Here is an 11,287-nt window from a genome sequence, read left to right on the forward strand (position 1 = left end):
TAAGACCCAACTTGTTCTTCTTTTTCTGATGTAGTTTGTACTTCTCTTGTTTTGTCTAAGCAATTTTTGCCTACTCAGATAGTAAGGAATTTTGCTTGCATTTTTCTGTAGAAGTTTGATTACAGTTTTAGCTTTTATGTTCATATTTATGACCTATTTAGAGTTAATTTTATGTAGGATGTGAGGTTAGAGGTTCATTTTTAAAATTTTTATTTTAAATTTTGAAATACACAGTACACTTTTATTGACTATAGTCACCATGTTGTGCAATAGATTTCAAAAACTTATTCCTCCTGTCTAATTGTAACTTTTTACTCTTTGATCAACATCTTCCCATACCCTTTCCCCATCCTCCCAGCCTCTGGTAACCACTATTCTACTCTCTACTTTTATAAGTTCAGCTTTTTTAGACTCCACATATAAGTGAGATCATGTGGTATTTGTCTTTCTCTACCAGGCTTATTTCACTTAGTATAATGTCCTCCAGGTTCATCCATGCTGTTGCAAGTGACAGAATTTTCTTATCAAGGCTGAGTAGTACTCCATTGTGTATATATACCACATTTTCTCTATCCATTCATTCATTGCTTGATACTTTGGTTGGTTTCATATCTTGGCTATTGTGAATAATGTGGTGTTGAACACGGGAGTGCAGATGTCTCTTAAATTTGAATGCACACTTTTCCTCTTATAGCTGTTTGATCTCAGGCATGTTAAGGAACCTCTCCAGCTTTTGGATGTTCATTAGTAAAATGAGAGTAATAATAGCACCCATCTCACTGAATTCCTATGAGGATTATAGGAGATTGATTATATGTGATGTGTGCATAGTGCCTGGCACATAATAAGTGCCCAACAATTGTCAGCACTTACCTAAAAGTCATCTCTTTGCTCCTAATAATAGCCTGGAAAGTTTTAAAATATTGTTCTAAGTGGTCAGTTGAAGGATAATAAACATCATGGAAATTGCTTAACTGTTGTCTGAGTGGGTATGCTCAAGGATCTTCAATGGATTATGAGGCCTTATATTATGCTCTTTAAATATATATTAGGAAGTTGAATGGCTATTAAAGTATATTGTATCAATTCTGTCTCTTTCACATAAATGATTAATCTTTTTTACACTTCATCTGAGACAGAATGCCAGGACCAGGAACTCTTTCCTCGAGTTCCAAAATAACACTTCTCTTCTGTGGCTTAAACTAAGACAGTTCCTTTTTCTTCTTCCCACTGTGACAATGCAAGGGAATTTTTTTTTTTTTTTTGAGACAGTCTCACACTGCTGCCTTTGCTGGAGTGCAGTGGCACAATCTCAGCTCACCGCAACCTCCACCTCCCAGGTTCAAGCAGTTCTCCTGCCTCGGCCTCCCAAAGTGCTGGGATTACAGGGCTGAGCCACCATGCCCAGCCAGGAATTTAATAAGCATAACAAAAATAGGAATAGCCTCCATCACAAAGGCTTTAAAAAACCCTGATGTCTGGCTTCACCGCAGAATCTTTGGAAAAGGACCCTGCATTCTCAAACCTGGTTGTACATGGGAATTACCTGGGGAACTTTTAGTAATATTGATGTCTGGGTCCCTCTCCAGAGATTCTGATTTCACTGGCCTTGGTGTGATGTGGGCATCAGGATCTTTTAAAGCTCCCAGGTGATTTTGATGCTCAGCTGGGCTTGAGAATAGCTGCTTTATATACAGTATCTCCTCCATGAGAGAAGCCCCCTTCACACACACACAGCTTCACCAGGGAGAGGAGGCGATCTCCTGGACTGTGGAACTTGATTTCTGGAGGCAAGACTTGAACTGATAAGCCCCTTTGATTAATCCTGTCATGCCCTACATTATGGTTTACCTCAATCTCTAATCTAATTGGATTTACCCAATCCCCCATCCCTCCTCTACCTTATTGTGCCCTCTGAACTCTTACCTGCGGTTGGCAAACTTCCCTATGTCCTCAACCTTTTCTCTGAATGGATTTCCCCTTTCTTATCTTGCCCTAAAGGAGACCCAGTTTACCCCTGCTATCCTTGTAGCCCTCTTATATGTAGACCTTTTTCTTGTTAAATCTCACATACACCATGCTCTTCAGGTTGAGAATATGGAGTAGGTGTCATCCTTGCTCTGCATTACTGCATTTATTCTTATTCTTTTTTTCTTCTGAATGTCAATGTGTTTGAATTTGGACCACCTGGCTCTACCATCCACCAATCCTTCAGATTGCATTCATCTACCTACCCACCTCCTGGCCATGCTCCTCATGCCCCAGGGGCCTTACCCTTTGGCTTAGTGTTTGCTTTTCCATCCCTAAATCTCTTATTGCTTCTGATGACTTCAGCAACTATGTGGATGACTCACGCAATGCCCCAGGCTCTCAGTTACTTGAGTTCCTCAGTTCCAACAACTTTTTCTCCCTTCTACCTCATGTCACCATCCAATTATTTCACCAGTCTTGAAATCTTGGTTTTAAGTATTCTGTTGTCTGACAGTGGCTTCCTAATCTTCCAGATAATATGGTCTAGAATAACCAATACAACTGTTTTCCAACTTTGTTGAGCCCTTCAAAACATCAGCTCCCCTACTTTGTTACTATTTATCTCGTTTTTCCTTTCCCTTCTTATACAGCTTAGATTTTGTGGCTCACAATTGTTATTGTTTCCATGAAAACATGTTCAACTCTCTTGACCCTCCATCTCTGCTGGAATGGACTGGCAACTCTCCTAGTGTGAGTGTGCTTCCACTGCCTTCTTTCTACCACCCTGGGAATCTGCTTTCTGACTTTTAACTCATGGCTTGCTTCATACTTTGAGAATGCCAAAGTCATAATCTTCCCACTGATGCAGGATTTTTTTTCCCTTAGCTCAGCTAGGTCCAGGTTCTTGTCTCATGACCAGGAAAAATTAGGCATGTGGACACTTGAAGAGTAAGTGGAGTAGAATTTATTAAGCAAAAGGAAAGTTCTCAGCAAAGAGAGGGGTCCTGAAAGCAGGTTTCCAGTTGCCTTCTTCACAGTGGAATACTAGGGCTTTTATATATAAGCTGATGGGTCTGCATTCACTATTTGTATAAGGCACAAATTCTTAGTGGCTCCACCCTATTCCCCTAGTGCATATACAGGCCCTTAGTCTGCTGTGGGCATATTTAGGCAAGCACCTTGTGCAAGTTCCCACAAAACATCTGGTGCAAGCACCTGCAGGGTGGGTTGGAGTCTCTCCAGGGAACTTTCCTTCCCTTACTGTTTGCCTAAAGCAAGCTGGCTAACTCTTTTCACCACCAACAAACCTACAAGTCTACTTTCAGTGGTGCCTGTCTTCTCTACTTCCCTATCATTAAGAAGTATGGCATGCCCCTACTTCTTTTTTTATTTAAAAATTTTTTTTTAATTTTATTTTTGAAACTTTTTTAGAGGCAGGGTCTCACTATATTGACCAGGCCAGTCTCAAACTCCTGTGCTCAAGCAATCCTCCTGCCTCGGCCTCCCACAGGGCTAGGATTACAGGTGTAAGCCAATGTGCCTGGCCTATGCCCCTACTTCTGTCAAAGGCCAGACTCTTCCTGTGCTCTGGAACTTATCTCCTCACTTTCTAAAGGGCTTGCTATTTTAGCAAGGTTTATCACCTCTCTCCTGCATTATCAGTTTTTCCTCTACAAGCTCATTACCACTATCTTGCAGATATTTGTAGTAGCATGACCCGTTAAGAAAACAAGTCTTTCTTGATTTCATATCCTCTCAGCTCACCCCAATTCTTTCTCTTCTAGAAAATCTTCTTGAACCCATTGTCGCTCCTTGTATCCTTCTCACTTTTTAATTCTCTAGAATTTAGCTTTGATCTCCAACATACTTCTGGAAACATTTAAATCCAGCAGAAATTTTCCTGTCCTAATCTTATACAATCTCTCAACTATATTTGCTCCAACTGACTACTTTCTCCTTCTTGAAACACTGTTCTGTAGAATATCCCCTGAAATAAAATTATTTTTTTTTAATGATTAGATTGGGTTATGTGGCCTTCTGGGAAGTATACCACAGAGGCAAAGTCCCTCATATCAGGAGGTATGTGATAGCCACACAACTTCACTGATGATGTTCACTTTCAGCATTTGGTTAAGGTAGTATTGTCAGGTTTCCCACTGTAAAATCACTGTTTCTGTCTTTTTTGACTCTGTCCTTTGGGAGCAAGTCACTAACTCTGGAGCAACCTCAGCCCAGAAAGAATTGGTAGTGATTAAGTTCCACCAAGGAAGATATTTTTTTAAATCCTGTTTTAAGATGAGGAAATGAATGTTCAGAGAGATTAAATAATCTCTCTGAACCCCAGTTCAGAGATGTTAAATAATGATGTTGGCTTATTACCTAAATAACTTATAACAATCTAACTTGTATTCATACAGGCAACCTTGCATGGGGGATAAGCTTGATTGAAATGCTTTAGAAAAGAAAACCTTCAGGTAAATGCAAATACATGCTCTCATCAAGACACTTAACCATTTCTGCAGGCCAGTGTATAGGAAAATAAAAATCGAAAGAGATCCCAAACATTTGCCATTGTTGTAGAAACCACCACACCTCTAGTTTGGAGAAAATATTTTATTTTTACTTTGAGAGACTGAGTCTTGCTGTGTTGCCCAGACTAGCATTGAACTCCAGGGCTCAAGTAATTCTCCTACCTTGGCCTCCTGAGTAGCTGGGACTACAGGTGTGTGCCACCATGCCCAGTCAGAGACGAAAAGATTTTAGAGAAGTGGATTTCAACTTGTGATTGGAATTCTGTGATTTGGATCTGGCTTGGAGATGTGTTTCAATGGGCCTACATGATGTTTAAAATTATTTTCTGATTTGGTTGTCAACTTTTAAAAACTGAGACATTTCACATACCAATTCAGGTTGAATGCTTCTCTTGGAGATTTGAAAGCTCTGGCAGTGTTGGATCTTCATTTATCTCTGACGACGCTCACCTGGTGCCAAATCACAGCTTCTTCCTATGAATGAGCCACTCTCTGGTTCTCTTCAATCCCTCATAACCTACCTGGGATGATTTTTGGTTTTCATAGTTGTCTGAGCTCAACACTCCTGCTGAGAGGAATGAGATCACCGTCCTTTCTTGGTTGAGGGGTCACCAACTCAGAAGCGAGAGCTGACATATTCTTAGAGCTCCTGAAAGTGAAACCAGTATCAAAGACTCAAGTTGTAGGAGACAGTCTCCAGCAATGTAAGGCAGAATGTTCTATAGATTTTCTCAGTCAGGCAACCCAACAGGCGGCCTCAAATATGGTAACCTTCTTGTCACCTGGAGTGTTTGAGCAGCGAAGACATCATGAATCAGGGCTATCAAAGACAGTATTTGTGTATCACAGAAGCTTGGAGCAAAGACATTGGAAGAAGTGCTTTCAACTCAAATATTACGCAACCCACTTTCCTGAAGAATTAATAAACTTAATGGAATGGTAATTCTACCCGTAAAGAGGTAATTATACCTAATAACTGATTATATTGAGACAACTGCATTAAAGCACCCAATTTAAAAAAATATGCAAAGACTACAGTGAACTGACTGAAGATGTAAAGCTACAGGCAATGGTGAGAAATGACCAGAGATGTGGGGAGAAAATTGGTCACAGGAGAAGGTAATGGGAAGACAAGCAGCTCGTGTTTTGTTTCAGTTGGAGAGGGTGGAGAGGGGGTGAGGGAATGATGCAGTTAAAGTTGCAGCATGCTCAACATTAGGCAAAATGCATGCCTGGATTTTATCTTGTGGTTGAATGGCCTTGATTTTCTTGAAATAAAAGGAAAGCCAAGTATAGTATAAACAGTGCACAGCCTCATCTAAACACAGCCTAGTGAAGATGGTGTTTTAATCTTTTTGTTCTGGGGTGTTATGTAAACTGGTGATAGTATGGTTTTTAGTTTAGGTGGTTAAATACTTGAGCACTCTTTAGTTTGTTATTGGAGAGATTGTTCTGGCTTTGCCCTGAGATGCCAAGTTTGGGCAGTCTTACTGTTGCGACCCATATTTATGTTTTTACGGAAAGTTAAGTGATTTGGTATAAGGCTGTTTATGTTTACAGATGTGAAAATTTGCCTGAGGAAGCATTTTGTCTCTGCCTCTGTTTTTATCTGTGAAGAGGATTTGGGAGATTATTCTGAAATTAGTTTGAGATGTTGTGTGACCAAATTAAGACAAGTAGAACACACCTATCCATCAGGTGGCTTATTACCCTAACAGCAATAGAGATGTTAACCTCCTTGGTGTCAGTGATGGTTGAGATGAGAAAGGAATGCTTGTAGCAGCTAATTATATCTCCCTGTATTAATTAACATATTAAGTGACCGTTTTGTTCACATCTTGTTTTCGTTAAGGAAAAAAGAAACGAACAGTTTTGTGCAGTTCTCTGAAGATTTGGAATAGGAATCTTGGCTCTTGTCCTTAACAGATTTCAGGTCAAAATAAGAAAAGGAGAGAATGATTCCACTTGTGCTAGGTGGCTTAACAGAAAAAAAATTAATGACTTTCATCTTATTTCGGTTCAGACGCCTACCTGAGATATGATTTGAAATGAGTTTCCTATTCTCGACTCCCCTTGTTGAAGACCTGGAGATTTATCAATATCTCACAACAACAAAGAACATTGCTCAGTGCAATTTGACTCAGGTGCTGCTTTCTTCTCCAAAGAACCATCACGTCTTCTTAACTTCTATAGATTTAAGCAGGATTTATACTTTGTAAACCCAAGTGTGTATCCAAATCCTCTTGTTATTGTAAAGAACAACAACAAAAAGCCATACTCTCAATAAGCCAGTCTTGTTTTCTATAAACCTCTGAAGAAAGATTTGTACATTCCCCAGCCTGAGCATTAGAGGAAATAAACCCAGTTTGGCCGGCACCCCTCCTAGAAAGCGTTGTCTGAGAACAGACCCTGGGGCCCTGTAACTTTCCAAGCACTAATATGAAGGACTTGGCAAAGTGGCTACAGGGAGTTTGTCACTACTTCTCCTTCTTTAAAGTAGGCAGCAACTTACATTTATGTTTGTCTTTCTGGAACATTGTTGTGTCACGCTGTTATCTAGTCAGAGACATTTTTACTATTTCATATGGGATTTATAACCACAGGACTTATTTCCCTGCTGATGTTTAGCATTATGTTTAGAATTATGCCCACCTGACACTTCAGGAAATTTCCTCCAGCGAGGTTGTATTTAAGCCAGAAAGGGCCAAGCTGGTTCAGAGCCCACTGTTCAGCTGGTACTTTCTATGTAGTGTAAGACGGACTCTTTGAGTTACATTGATTTAGCTCTTGCAGAGTTAACTCTACCTTCTGTTTTTTTATTTGAGGTTTTTTTTTTTCACTTGGCATCCCCTTTCCATTGGCCCCATATTAATATGTGGAAGATGCAGAAAATGTGGCCTGCAAACACTACATGAGTTAATCACATCTGAGATGTCTACAGATGGGCATACTATACACAGGTATAGTTGGGGTGTTTCTGAGAAGGGTATGTAGGCATGTTGGAAGGATGGGACAGAATCAGACTTGGATTAAATTCTGGTTCTTCCAATCACTAGTATTATTCATTAACTTCCTATCTTGAAAAATTCTTAGGGTTGCTGTAAGAGACCACTTAAAATAATAGGGATAAATCATAGGAGATGAATGGTAAACGTTAGTTTAGTTATGAATAATAGTTATTTTTCTTGGGAAAAATACCAGGTTTAGGGTCCATGTGAATATTGTACATGTAGCTTGGTATTTAATCACTTAGTTTCACATGTAAGATGCATCAATGAGCTTTAATAATTTTATTCCTTATTTGGCCAGTAATCCTATCTCTTCCAAGATGAGCCTAGATATAAAAATTTAAAAATACTTTTGACTGAATACATGCATATCTCCATACCTGTGTGACAAAGGAGTCCATAAAAAGTACTGTATTATGCCAAGGCACTTTGATCCTATTCAAATATTAAGATCTAAGTTTCAGCTATTTCAAAGGTCTGATAATTTCCACCTTTATTCCCAACACAGAAATTACTCTTTATGGAACTCCTGACCCTAGGTGGAACATTTCTGCTGCTGCTCCCAGGAACCGCACATCCCTTTCATACTCAGTGTGAACTGTCACTGATTATATCAAGAGCCCACCCCTTCATGTAGATGATAGAAAATGCACTGGCTTTTACTCAGCTGCTAATGAGTAATTGCTCTGTGGTCAGCCACAAATGTGGCCAGCCACAGCAGGGCTATTGTGAGAAGGCACACGCTTTTATCCTTCAGGACCTCATGATGCTGCCATCAGATTGGGCCAAGAAGAGGCTGGCTGTTGAGCTGGCACTTTGCGAGCAGGAGATATATATATATCCAAGACTTGATACTCTAGCATGGTTGAGTATCATTATTAAAAGACATGGCCACTGAGTGTTCTGGATGGTCCAGCCCATCTCTCTTTAGCAGCAAAGTTGACTTTGGAAACCAATTTAGGTCCTCAAAGGGCTGCTTGGTGCATATAGAATCAAAGTAATTAGATCAATAAGTTTTGAGCATTATTTTTTCCTTTTAAAAATTATACAAGCAGGCCGGGCGCGGTGGCTCACGTCTGTAATCCCAGCACTTTGAGAGGCCGAGGCGGGCGGATCACGAGGTCAGGAGATCAAGACCATCCTGGCTAACACTGTGAAACCCCGTCTCTACTAAAAATACAAAAAATTAGCCGGGCGTGATGGCGGGCGCCTGCAGTCCCAGCTACTCGGGAGGCTGAGGCAGGAGAATGGCGTGAACCTGGGACGCGGAGCTTGCAGTGAGCCGAAATCGTGCCACTGCACTCCAGCCTGGGCGACAGAGGGAGACTCCGTGTCAAAAAAAAAAAAAAAAAAAAAATTATACAAGCAATAAATTTTCATTGCAGAAAGATTAGAAAACATGATACACAGTAAGGGTAAAGTCACACCTAGCATTTAGGCATAAGCATTGTTAATATTTTGGGACATCCTTCCATACTTTTCCATGCATCCTTATTGAGACTTGCATACTCTAGGGCTTGAGAGTAATTCATTATTTTAGGAACTTAGGGCCTTGCAAGAGCAATCGTTATTCAGATTTTATTTTGAGCAGGAGAAAGCAGAAAACCCTGTTCCTGTAAAACCAGGAGTGGGTGTGCAGGGGTGGGCATGTGATCCAGTCTCAGCAAATCAGATAATTACAACCTCTTGGATACAATGATTGGTCTGGAGTAGGCATGTGAACCACACAGGAGTAGGACTTTTTTTCCTGGAATTGATGAACAGTAGGAGAAAAAGTCCCTCTTTATGCTGAGATAGCTCAATGGGGAAGACAGGCAAGAAGCCTGATGTCTGCTTGACTGCCACGTGGCAGAGAGCTTGCCTGAGAGAAAGGCCCAGCAGGGCAGAGGTATACAGGGGAAAAAGAGAGAGAGAGAGAGAGAGAGAGAGAGAGAGAGAGAGAGAGAGAGAGAGAATGAACAGTTGGCATTGTTTCAGCCCTTGGATCCATCCATCCTTAAGATTCCCAGTTATGTTACCAACTAAACTTCACTTTCACTTAATCTAGTTTAAGTTGGTTTATGCTAATCTAGTTTAAGTTGGTTTATGCCAAATATAACCAAGAGTCCTGGCTCAACCACTTCTCTAGCTCCTTGGGAATAGGGCTCTGTCTGGCCTGATCTCTGGGCACACTGCCTGCCCCATGTCCTGTGTGACTCACGGAGTTATCTTCTTCTTGGTGCTCAGGATGTGCTTTTCTTCCTTTCATTCTGCCTTAACAATTTCAGCTTCCAGCTCTGCATTGGTGACAATGGGCCAGTCTCTTCTTGGGAAAAGAAGAGCCCAAAACACCCTTTGGCAACCAGCTTAAAGGTGGGGCCTGTGACTTCCCTCATAGCTGATGGGGTCAGATGGGTGGGCAGGCCCAATTTTGATTAATATGCCTATAAAGTGGAATTCTGGGACTGACCTCCACTCAACTCAAGCAACACAAAGATAATTGACCTTTGGAAACTGCCTCTGGCAGTCTTTTTATTATTTTTATAGGAAAGTCCTGCAAACCAATTACATCTCACAATGGGCCTTTTATGGTGCTATTAGTTTAATGCAGCTTTCCGAGAAATTAGCCCTCAGGGAGCCTGAAATTCTAGAGGAAAAAAAGGCCCTCCATGGACTTATTTGACTTCTGGATTAGCAGGAAAGATGGATTGGTAGCGCAATATTCCCTGTAGTAACTTTTGGCATTTTGAGCCATCTAACCAAGGTACCAAATTCCCATTTTGGGCCCCTGGTGTCTGCCCCAAGCAAAAGGAAAAAATAAATTTGAAAAAGAATAAGCTGTCTCTTTAAAGAATTCAGTCTACAAATCAAAGAGGGTTTATTCCCCTCTTAGTCTGAGGTTAAAGAAGAACGGGAGTGAGAAAATTGAAATAGCACTTCTGTTTGAAGGTCTGGGGTTTTCCGAATGTGAAATTACAGGTGTCTGTCTCAGATCCTCACGTTGGCTTCGGTACCTCTCACCCAGCCACAGTTATTTGCAGAGTGATGGCTCTGGGGCCTTTGTTACAGGGTCAGGCTGTGGGTCTGGGCTGGAGAGAGAGGAGATATCATCTTAGAAACATCACGCTGCCCTCACCTAGGGAGCAAGTGCATGGGGTTTCAGGCAGGGCAGAATGGGGGAAGAGAGAGAAGCTAGAAGGTGACAGAAGGACTAAAGACCCTGCCATTTCCTGGAGTCTGACGCCCAGGTTGGTTGTCCAGCTCATCCCTAGGACAGGGAAGGGAACACAGAGCAGGTCTGTGAGGGGCACTGAGCCCAGGAAATGTGCCTATGACAGCTGCTTCCTCCTTAGCCCAGCCCTGACCCTGGAAACCCCAGTCCCACCTCCTCTGTGTCATGTGGTCATCAGCCAGGTACACTGGTGAGCTCACAGTCCTTCTGTCCCCTTTGTCACCTTGAGGATTTTAACCGTTTTCTTACACTCTTTCCCTCCCAGTTTCTGTTTGCTCTGTTCTGACCTCAGCAGTTCCTGGGCTCAGCCAACGAGGGGTTTTTCTGCAAGCACCCAAGACTGCCTGCCTGTGGGCTTCCTCTGGCTGCAGGGGGACCCAGTTTCGCCTGAGCAGGTGGGGCAGGCTGAAATGCTTGGAGTTATCACATGTGGAGCATCCCTCAGCTATTAATGGGAAAGAGGTAGGAGTAACTACCCCAGCTCCCTGACTCCTTTGGTGGGACAACCCTGAAGTATGTTCTATGTGGTCTCCCAGAGTTCCCCAGTGTGACGGAGTCTCAGTTGT

At 41.7% G+C, this 11,287-nt stretch overlaps 1 long non-coding RNA gene across 1 annotated transcript; it reads right to left on the bottom strand.

Annotated features, from left to right (window-relative positions):
• Positions 1-4,569: 4,569 nt before the first annotated feature.
• LOC129044900 (uncharacterized) lies at positions 4,570-9,853 on the bottom strand. Its single transcript, XR_008504844.1, has 3 exons — positions 9,711-9,853; positions 6,534-6,689; positions 4,570-5,284 (listed from the first exon to the last, which is right to left on the bottom strand). It is a non-coding gene; the product is annotated as an uncharacterized LOC129044900 (long non-coding RNA).
• Between the last annotated feature and the right edge of the window lie 1,434 nt (positions 9,854-11,287).

The sequence above is a fragment of the Pongo pygmaeus genome, chromosome 8, assembly GCF_028885625.2.
Source record: "Pongo pygmaeus isolate AG05252 chromosome 8, NHGRI_mPonPyg2-v2.0_pri, whole genome shotgun sequence".
Classification (NCBI taxonomy): domain Eukaryota; kingdom Metazoa; phylum Chordata; class Mammalia; order Primates; family Hominidae; genus Pongo; species Pongo pygmaeus.